Source organism: Lycium barbarum, chromosome 7 (assembly GCF_019175385.1).
Source record: "Lycium barbarum isolate Lr01 chromosome 7, ASM1917538v2, whole genome shotgun sequence".
NCBI classification, from domain to species: Eukaryota; Viridiplantae; Streptophyta; class Magnoliopsida; order Solanales; family Solanaceae; genus Lycium; species Lycium barbarum.
In genome coordinates, this window is record NC_083343.1 from 13,424,417 (window position 1) to 13,436,001 (window position 11,585).

At 34.6% G+C, this 11,585-nt stretch overlaps 1 long non-coding RNA gene across 1 annotated transcript; it reads left to right on the top strand.

Moving 5' to 3' along the window:
* The first annotated feature begins 245 nt into the window (after nt 1–245).
* Nucleotides 246–2,951, top strand: LOC132602152 (uncharacterized). Its single transcript, XR_009567624.1, has 3 exons — nt 246–361; nt 2,702–2,728; nt 2,835–2,951. It is a non-coding gene; the product is annotated as an uncharacterized LOC132602152 (long non-coding RNA).
* The last annotated feature ends 8,634 nt before the right edge of the window (nt 2,952–11,585 follow it).

Consider the following 11,585-nt stretch of genomic DNA (forward strand, 5'->3'; position numbering starts at 1 on the left):
AAATTATGTTATACATAAACATATTTATTAAAATGTAATTTATAAATTTTTTCTTAAATTTTTTCATAATTTTTATTTTCTTTCTTACATTTAGATTTGGACTTAAGAAGCCCATGTAAATAATATACAAAAATGGCCCATAAGGAAATGGACATCAAATATCCAAAACGTAATGCATATCAGCATAATAGCATATCATATGTAGCTAAAAAGCCCATATTCACCTACCAACCTTCTCCCAAAATCAGATCTTCATATCCCTTTCTCATTTCACAAAAGCCGTCGTTCTCCACATCTCCTTTTCTCATTTTAGATCCCTCTTTTGCTTTCCTCTCAAATCAACAACCCTACAGACTACACTGTAAGCCTTTTGTTTTGTTATTTATCTGCTTTTTTCTTCTTCATTTGTGATTTATCAGTTTGAATTCCGAATTTTGTTTTCTTCATTTTTGAGTGAAGTAAATGAATTCTGTTATGTTTTGAATAGTTGTGAAGCATTTAGGTTTTGTATCTATTTTATTTGTTTTTCGTTTGTGATTTATCAGCCTGTTTTTCAAGTTTATTCTCTTCATTTTTTCACTTGTGATTATGAATTGTTATGTTTGAGTGAAGTAAATGAATTCTTCCTTTATCATTCATTTCTTCGTTTCGCTCTTTTTTTCTATTTTTTTCATTTGTGATTTATCAGTTTGAATTCTGAGTTTTTTCTTGTGATTATGAATTCTAATGTTTTTGAGTGAAGTAAATGAATTATGTTGTTCTGCTTGTTGTCAATCAATTGTGTCCCAAGTTTGATCCCTTGGTGCACAAATTGACCATAAGTCCAATACTTGTGTATATCCACAGTATACTTGTGTATATCAACACTTACTTGTTCTTGTGAGTTCCTTGCTAACCTGCTATTCACAACCAGCTATGTGAACTCCAAGCTATGTGAACTGTAGTAGCCAATCTGCATCTGCTGCTACTAGTCTTAAACTTGCTTCTTTAGCTGTGTTCCATGTCTTCCCATATCATTTCCCAAGAAATTAGAATCAATAGGGAGTAAGTTATGATCAGCTTTACGCCAGACCAACATCATTTTTATCCTGCAACTGCAGAAAACAAGATCAGTAAACCAGGACTGCAGTTCTTCAAGAGAACTGCACATCTGTAACCTTTGAGATCAAGCTTGCCCTGAGTTAACAATTTGTGCCCCTATGATTATATGTTGAAAGACATCTGCTTGCAGTCTTTGTTTCCTCTTGTGCTATCATAACATCATTTCCCATATCCCTTCCTATAGATGTAAGGATCAATGGAAAGAGAGACTGCTCCAGCCTGTACCACATCATTTCCTACTTTACAGAAGAAATTGAATGTCTATACAGACCTTAGCCCTGCAAAAAAGAAAAAATGTTAGTGAAAAAATATATCACCATGTTCTCCTCCAAAAGGATTTGAACATGATGATAATGTATTATTTCCAATCTAGCACCAAACATCAGCCTTCTTTGCATAAACACAGTCCCAAACCAAATCCTGTAGCAGCAGCTGCATCTCTCCATAGCTGATTCTTATAGTTGCATTAGAGCAATGATACTCCTTTCTCTTAGTATGCAGCTAAGGATATGCAGCAAGTTGTATCTTCCAACTCTGCATTGATTCCTTGCAGTTGCTGCACATTTTATTGCAGCCTCCCTTTTTTTTTTCCTCCTGATTCCTGATTCACACCAGCAGTAAATTTTGTTCTTGTGATTTGTTCTTTTGAGTCAAACCTGCAATCTCCTTGTTTCATAATTAAGTTTCATGAGTTATGCCAAGGACTCCCTGCAATCTCCTTGCCATCACACCAACAGTCAAATAACAGATCAGATGCAGCATGCACCAAATCAAAACTGTTGCATTTATGCACCTTGTTACAGCACCAAACCAAGGCTGCAGCAGTGAAAATATAGTGCTCAGAGTGGCACCCTTTCCAGCTTTCCTGTTTTCAAACTAGTTACCCTGATGACCTCCTCATCCCAGGTCCCTATGGGTCTCTGAAAGCCCAGCCAATCAATGGTTTTAGGTTTTTTTTTTTTTTTTTTTATATAATATTCAAGGTGTCTAATGCTATTTGAAGCTTCTGAACATTTTCATAACTATTGAAGCAAACAGTTTGCTTATCAAACAGAATTTGATCAGCCATGTATCTGATACGAGAAAACAATTTCCCGAAACCATTTTTGCCTTAGGCAGTGGTTGCCTGAGTAGTGGATGTTCTGGCATTCTGCAAGCTTGTCAGCAGCAGCTGCTAAATCCTCCTATTTTATTTTCCATATTTGTTCACCTTTTTTATGCTTTCCAGTTGCTGCTTCTTAGCAGATTCTGCTGCTTGAGTGCTCAAATTCCTCTCGATTGTCCTAATTCCCAACACTTTTGAACCAGTTAGAAGCTCAATTTTAAGAGCTGTGTTTTCCTTCTCTAGACACTCAAGTCTGACAAGGGTATCCGGATCAGTAGAAGTAGGCGCGGTTTCAGCTTTATTACCAGCCTCCACTTGTAACAACTCCATCTTGCAGTCCGAACTCGCAACTCGTCCAACTGAAGTGCATTGTTTTAGACACTTCCTTTGCCCATTTTTCATATGCTTTGGTTGATTTGAGTTCCCCTGCAGCTATTGCCTCATCCAGAATATCTTTGAAGTGAGTTGACCTCTTTTTTTTTTTTTTTTTTGCAGCTTAGGTTTTCCTCTCAACTTTACACTGTAAGCCTTTTAGTTTTCCTAATTAGCTTTAACATTTTACAAATTTATTTATATTGCTATCAATTTGTTGATTTATTACAAATTACAACTTTTTTATTATATACAGAAATTGTATTTCGCGATGGAAGCTACAACTTCTGGAACTAAATCGCTAGTGATTGACAACAACCCTCCGATTGCGCCAACAGAATCTCAACAACAACAAGGTAAGAACATTCCTCATCGACGCACTTCTCCTAAAAAACAAAAAAGAACAACTCCTAAAGAACCTTTTAAATCTGGGAATAGTGGTAGAGAGACTTCCGAGATTTGGGATCACTTCACCAAATTTAAAGCTAACGGAGGTAAAATCAGGGCGAAATGCAATTACTGTCCAAAAACGTTTGCTACCGAAAGCAAGAATGGGACTACTACATTATGGTCACATCTAACTATTAAATGTAACAAATCTCCCTTTAGAATCGCTGATAAGAGACAAACAACATTAAAACCTATTAAAGAAGGGTGGACAGAAGGTCTTTCGGGTTCTAATGAAAGGGTAGTGTATAATGTGGATGAAATTAGGAGGGCCATTGCGGAATTTGTAATTATTGATGAGCAGCCATTTAGAGTTGTAGAGGGAGAAGGCTTTAGGAAATTGATGGCTAAAGCCTTACCAAATTTTGAACTACCTTCTCGTGTTACTGTTGCAAGGCATTGCTTGAGGATTTATCAAGAACAGAAAGATAAGCTTAAATATCTTATCAAGGACCAACATGTTTGCCTTACTAGTGACACGTGGACATCACTCCAAAATTTGAGTTATATGGTTGTCACCGCACATTGGATTGATGACCGATGGAATTTACAAAAGAAAATTCTGAACTTTTTTCCAACACCAGATCACAAAGGCGAGACTATTGCTAAGGGAATTGAGGAATGCTTATTGGGTTGGGGCATTGATAACTTGTTTACAGTAACCTTAGACAATGCGACTGCTAATGATACTGCCATTAAGCATTTGAAGGTGCTAATGGATGATTGGAATGGGGCAATACTTGGAAATGAATTTTTACATGTTAGGTGTAGTGCTCACATATTGAACTTGATTGTAAAAGAAGGGTTAGATGAACAAATTGAACCCATTTCTCGTGTAAGGAATGCGGTAAAATATGTTAGATCTTCTCCTTCAAGGTTTGCTTCTTTTAAGTCATTTGTTGAAAAAACTAAGATAGACACACATGGTCTTGTGAGTCTTGATGTTGAAACTAGATGGAACTCGACATATACAATGTTAGATACAGCTATAAAATTTGAAAAAGCCTTTACAAGAATGTATTTGGATGACCATAAATACCAAAATTATTGTCGAGAAATAAGTGCATTAAGAGGAAATCCATCAGCAAATGACTGGAAGAATGTGAGAGCTTTTGTCAAGTTTTTTGATCTTTTCTACCAGACCACTTAAAAATTTTCAGGGACTTTGTATGTTACTTCCAACTATTTCTTCGGTGAATTTTTTACTCTTCTAAGTTCTATTAAAAAGTATTCTACATGCGAAGATCTTATTTTGGTTGATATGGCAGACAGGATGAAAAGTAAATTTGAGAAGTATTGGGGAACTTTTGAGAATATGAATATGTTATTGCTTGTTGCTGTTGTGTTAGATCCCAGATATAAGATGAAGTATGTAAACTTCAGTCTTTCCAAAGCATATGGTCCTTTGTTGGGAAGATTAAAGTCGGAAGATGTGGCAAGTGTTTTAACGCGTTTGTATGATTCTTACAATAACTCTGTCGTTGATGCTTCTTCTAATGACAATATTGGAGGTGATACTAGCATGAGTGAAACCGATGATTTGTTGGAATCTGAATGGGAGAAACATTTGGCAGACGAGGGAAATATTGCAAAAAAAAACTGATCTTCAGATATACTTGATGGATGATGTGGTGAAGAATAAAGATTTTGATATCTTGTCTTGGTGGAAAGTTTCGTCTAGTAAATATCCAGTTGTTTCAAAAATTGCTAGAGATGTTCTTTCTATTCCTATTTCTACTGTTGCATCTGAGTCGGCATTTAGTACAGGTGGTCGAATTCTTGATTCTTACCGGAGTTCTTTATCACCAAAAACAGTAGAAGCTCTAATTTGTACTCAACAATGGCTACGATCACCTTCTAAAGAATACAATTTTCATGACAGTTTGGAAGAAGTCCAGAACATTGAGCAAGTTTATGAAGGTATTGTCAAATAACATCTGATGAATATTTGCATGCATGACCCTATTTTTTTATCCTGCTCATGTCCTGATGGTACTTATGAACTGCAGCAGTCAGCAGATATGCAATTCTGCTTTGGCTTCCTTCTTCCATGCAGAAACTGAATTGCACCAATAGTCCAATACCATGTAATACTTGTTTAAAAAGTGGATATTTGAGAAAATCAGTCGCAGGCCTGCAGTAGTAGCAGAAGCAAACAATAATTTGGAATCTATACCTAAATGCATATATGGTTTCTTTTACTTATTTCTCAAAGAGTTGTTGGTTTTCTTTTATGATGGGCATATAGCATTGATTAACCAGTTTTACTTATTAATTTATTATTTTTTCTTGCAGAGTATGGAGACTCACCTTTGAGCATTGATTAGCCAGTTTCGTTCATGATGCACTATCTGTGTGAGAATTGGTATGTTAATTGATTACACTATTCTTTTACAAAAGTTACAGGCTTCTTCTACAAAAAGTTGTTTTGTATAGCTCATTTTCTTTAATAGTTATGAATTGACTGGCACTTATTCTCCTATATTATAACAGTTCCTGCAAGAGGTTGTTAAGCAGCTGGAGACTAAGTCTACTAAGACTGTGTTTGATAGCTTTTGTTGGTCTACCACTTAACTTACATTTCTTCCCGACGTTGACCTTATAAGTTATAATACTTCTTTAATTTTTGTTTAAAATGATGATTTGTTCTACAAAGGCTTATACTCGAAAGGATGAATTTTGTACTTGAAAAGACAAGAAAATGCAGTCACTGATTTTGCAAAGATTTGCAATTTATTCATAGGGTGAGTTGAATGCTTGATAACCAAGATATAATGAGAGAAGCTATTTTCTTTTATAAGTTAAAATCAAAGAAGGTTGCAACAGTGTTTGTATATCAGAAGAGTTGCAAGTTCCTTTGTATTTGGATTATTACTTGATAGGTCAACGTCTGGAAAGAAGAGTGAGCATCAGCCATATTTATATTTTGCCGCCGATGGTCTTGAATACCAGGTTGATAATAAAGCTAATCCTAGACATAGTACTCAAGGTTAAAGTAGACAATTTGCTTCCCTTTTGTTTTTTAATATTTGGTACTTAATAGCATAAATTTAGATAAATCAATTATTAATGTTTTGTTATGCATCTGAGATCGGATTTACCATTTAAGGAATGCCAAAACATGAAATACTTATTCATACTTTGAAGACCATCTGAAGAATGACATTATTCCCCCCTTTACTTTTCAGTGCTATATTTTTAATTACTTACTTGGTCCATGGGGAATGGTTTTGCACTACTATCCAGTTGCTGACTTACTGTTGTATGTATCTTGCAGGCTACAACCTTTGTTTATTTTTGCCCAGTTGATGTAGTATAGTGCACTGATTTGGATTTTTGCCCAATCTTCAAGCTGCAGTGATTTGGATTTTTGCCCAATCTTCAAGCTGCAGTTATTCCTTTCAGTTGCTGTAGTATATTGCACTGATTTGGATTTTTGTTTTTGCTACATCTGACATTTTATGGCCATTTGACATTTTAGTTATATTATAAAGTTAAAACTTCAAATAGTGTTTTGCCTCCATCTTATATGTTGATATTTTGTACTAGAACTCTTTTTAAGAAGCACTGCTCTGTGCTTTTCATTAGATACTGTGAAAAACCCGAGAAAAATTGATATCGAAAAACCCGACTTTTATTGGTTTGGTTTGGTTTATAGATTTAATAACCCGACACAAATGGTTTGGTTTGGTTTGTAAAAAATCCGAACCAACCCGGTCCATGTACACCCCTAATTAAGCATATGGAAAAGGAATCCTGCCGGTACGTGAGACGGCGTGTTGAAGACAAAATTAAAGCCCATAAAAATAATAATTAATTTCAAAACATGAAAGGGTATATCGAAAACATAATTAAGTAAATAAAAATATACTCTCTCAGACATATATGAGATTATCTAACAGTATATGAGCACTACCTCATCTTCTTTCTCCTCTTCATATGTTTCTTCATCAACTGATTCAACTGTGATAGGAAGTATGTTGGGCATGGCCATGCAACAATTACTTGAAGATGATGGCCTATTGAACAGTTTAAGATCAGTTTCAGACAAAGCTCTGGACATCTTTGGTATTGAATCTAGTGATGAGCTTGCGAGTGATGTAGATGATCTTGACAAGTATTTTGGTTATGGGGGATAATTGTGGTAGCCATGAATAATATTGCTTCAATAATGGACTTGAAGAGCTACGAAGAAGCATCATTAATTTAATTATTCACTTGTTGGTCAGAGAATACTTGAGAATAATTTAATGAGTCTCAGTTCAACCAAGTTGGAGCAGAGGTAGCAGAGTTTGTTTGACCTTTTATAGAGGAAACAATATGTATATTGTGTGTGTGACAATTTATATTTTAATATAACCTACCTATCCTTGCAATTTTTGTGTTCAAGATGTTAAAGTTATTAAAAAAAAAAAAAAATTGCTATAGATAACAATTTTTTTAGTTAAGATAATTAAACATTAAAAACTATTTTGACTTTCTAAGTACTTATAGAAAGCGCTTTAACGTGTTAGTATCTGGTCTTAAAATTTTAACTATAGACCAACTTCATCATTTTAAGAAAATATGTGTATACGTTTCTTGACCATTTATATTTCGTCTTTTTGATGTTACCTCATTATTTGTGTGAGACGTATGTGTAGTTTTAAATATTTTGATTTTATGACTTCTTTAGCGGTTTTTGTGTTCAATTTAAATCGTTATTTATTTTTTCATGAATTTCTCTTCTTTAAATTTTCTCTAAGCATATCTTTACCATATTCTGAACTTATTATCTTTATTTAAATGTCCTTTTTTTTTAGCAATTGTCTCCTAACTGTTCACGTGGACCCCACCTTATTTTTTTTCAATTTCTACTATTATCGAAGAGTGGGCCCCACCTTAAATTTTATTTTTTTATTTTAACTATATTAGAAGAGTGGGTGGATGACGATCCAACCCACTCTTCTAATATAGTAGAAATACAACTTTAATTTTCAATTATTTTTTTTAAAGTGTCCAAGTGTATACTTTTAACTTGAAAATATTGTCCAAAACGCATACTAAATTGGAAGAAATGAAATAGGTAATCACTCTTACTGCCGTTATTTGAAATATAGTCAGCGCCACTTTAAATGTAACCGACATCCACTTCTACTTTGCACAAGTTATATAACGGCAGAGTTGTTGCGATGGCTAATATCTACTCGGTACACTTGATTCTTGAAATGACTTAGATTGTACTATAATCATTAAAAACCAAAGTTAATCAATGAACTTGGAATCGGATATGAGTACTCAAAATCGATTTTGACTAGCTTCATTCTGATTCACGAAAAAAAGCAAAAGTAAAAATAGAAATTATTTAAATATGATGACAAGCATGATTTCATTACAATTTTTATTCTTTTTAATTTTATAATATTAATGGGAATTTATATAAGAGATCCTTTTTTAGTGTTTTATTTACCCTACGAAAAAGAGGAGGTGGAACAACAAAGAACAAAACATGTCTGAAGCTTGCTCTATCAGGTTAAATAAATTTTAAATACATGACAAAAATGGTCATGTTTTAAACTCTCATCCTAAAATTGACAGTGTTGCACTTAACCCAAACTAATTTGTCGGCATTTCCGTACTTTGCTTACATACGGCCGTTGTTTTATTTTGTGGGGCCCATATATGTTAATCAGGACCCACAAATGCAACTCGTCACACTCGAGGGAATGTACTTCCACGGTCCTAATTTGTCTAGTCACGTGACACTTCTCACGTTGCAAAAATGATAACAATAACATAATTAATGTAATTCAGGAGTCCAGAAAAAGTGGTGTGTACACACCCGAAATCTGCGACTTTTGTAGTACAAAAAAAAAAAAATTAAACCAAACTAGTAAAAAAAAAAAAATACATTAGTAGTATTCACGCACGAAATTCATGCGTGAAGGAGAACCCAATTTTTCATGCTTCTTTCTTACTAATCATGACTAATCATGACTTGCAAGTTGTAGGCATTTGTTATCATGATTTGCAAGTTGTACGTGCAAATAGGCTTGACAGTATTTATTATTAGAGTTCAGAACCAAAATGCCCCCCAAAAAATCACTTTGAACAAAAAAAAAAAAAAATAATCTATAACGCAGTAAAATACTGCGTTATAGAAACAGTACCAAAAAAGAAAATCTATAACGCAGTAAAATACTGTATTATAGAAACAGTGCTAAAAAAAAATCTATAATGCAGTAATCGTTGGTCAAAGTATAACGTTTTGGAGTCTTGACACACGACTAATTGTTGGTCAAAGTATGGAAAAAAACACTAAGTCTTTTCAAACAAAACTTACTTCGGGCACCTTTTCAACCCCTAAAATGACGATCCGAACGTCTACGTATCCTTGATGTATTGGCCTACATTATTGTACGCAGAAAAAAATATCAGGTTCTATATAAAATATTGACGTTTCGGAGTCTTGACACACGACTAATCGTTGGTCAAAGTATGAAAAAAAAAACTAAGTTTTTTCAAACAAAACCTACTTCGGACACCTTTTCAACCCCTAAATTGACGATTCGAACGTCTACGTATCCTTGATGTATTGGGCCTACATTATTGTACGCAGAAAAAAATATCAGGTTCTATATAAAATATTGACGTTTATGAGTCTTGACACACGACTAATCGTTGGTCAAAGTATGGAAAAAAAACTAAGTTTTTTCAAACAAAACCTACTTCAGGTACCTTTCCAACCCCTAAAATGACGATCCGAACGTCTACGTATCCTTGATGTATTGGGCCTACATTATTGTACGCAGAAAAAAATATCAAGTTCTATATAAAATATTGACGTTTCGAAATCTTGACACACGGCTAATCGTTGGTCAAAGTATGAAAAAACAGTAAGTTTTTCTAAAAAAAAACTTACTTCGGGCACCTTTTCAACCCCTAAAATGACGATCTGAACGTCTACGTATCCTTAATGTATTGGGCCTACATTATTGTACGCAGAAAAAAATATCAGGTTCTATATAAAATATTGATGTTTCGGAGTCTTGACACACGACTAATCATTAGTCAAAGTATGAAAAAACACACTAAGTGTTGCAAAAAAAAAAAGGTTTACCAATTTTTTTTTAGTGCTCGCTATAGCGCAGTATTTTACTGCGTTATAGATTATTTTTTTTTGGTTCAAAGTGATTTTTTTGGGGGCATTTTGGTTCCGAACTCTAATAATAAATACTGTCAAGCCTATTTGCACGTACAACTTGCAAATCATGATAACAAATGCCTACAACTTGCAAGTCATGATTAGTAAGAAAGAAGCATGAGAAATTGGGTTCTCCTTCACGCATGAATTTCATGCGTGAAAGGCCCAAAGTCCAATTTTGCACTTTGGTCCTTTCACGCACGAATTTCGTGCGTGAATACTACTAATGTAATTTTTTTTTGTACTAGTTTGGTTTAATTTTTTTTTTGTACTACAAAAGTCGCGGGTTCACACCCACTTCCATTGAGTCACTGACTGTGGCCGATACTTACCTTTCATTATATTTTTTAAATGATTTGATAGTGTAAAATAAAGATTTTCTACTGTTAGTGGAATAACTTATTCGCATTCGATAGTTAGACCGATCTAATAAATACATGACACATGCTTTAATTACACCCTTATTACTAAATCATTATTAATTAATACACATGCTGACATTAATATTTAACATCACCATGATAAAGTAATATGATTTGGTCTAAACACCGAGTTCGAGTAAATATTTACTCTATAAAGGGACATCATAACAAATTTATGTGTTACCACTAAAAGGGCTTGACAGTACCTCCAATGGAGATAGAGCTCAACACATGTAATCCTAAGGGGCTTATGAGAGAAAAGCTCCTGAACAGATTAACACATAGAACACTCTAGAAGATATAAGAGATATAGAAGAATAGAATTGCTATTTTTTTGATATCCCTTTACAATGAGGATTATACTGATATAATGGTTGCAAGGTTACAACTGAACCGTAACTAACTTTCCCGCCTGGCCAACTACTTATTGAACAACTTCAACAACTAACTACTTATTACATAATGACTCTTTTACCCCTAAATCTATTTTTGCATATAACAACTACCACCCCCTTTAAGCATCCTTGTCCTCAAGGATGGAACAAGGGAAATTGCTGTTGCAAAGTGTGCAGATCCACCCAAGTGCTATCCTCAGCTGAACAGTTGAACCATTTGACTAGGACTTGTGTGATTGTCCTGGAATGTTTCTTGATCACTCGAGTGTTCAACACAGCCTCTGGGTCGAGCAGAACATGACCATGAGTAGAAAGAGTGATAGGCAAATGGGGCACAGCCGTTTGAGAACCGACCTGCTTCTTCAGTTGGGACACGTGAAATGTATGATGAACCTTAGCATTTGGAGGTAAGCCCAGGTGATAAGCAACTCTGCCAATCCTCTTGACTACTGGGAAAGGCCCAAAGTACTTTGGTCCTAATTTCTGATACGAATGCCCCTTCAAGGATACCTGCCTGCATGGTTGCAGCTTGACATAGACTAGATCCCCTGGGTTGAACT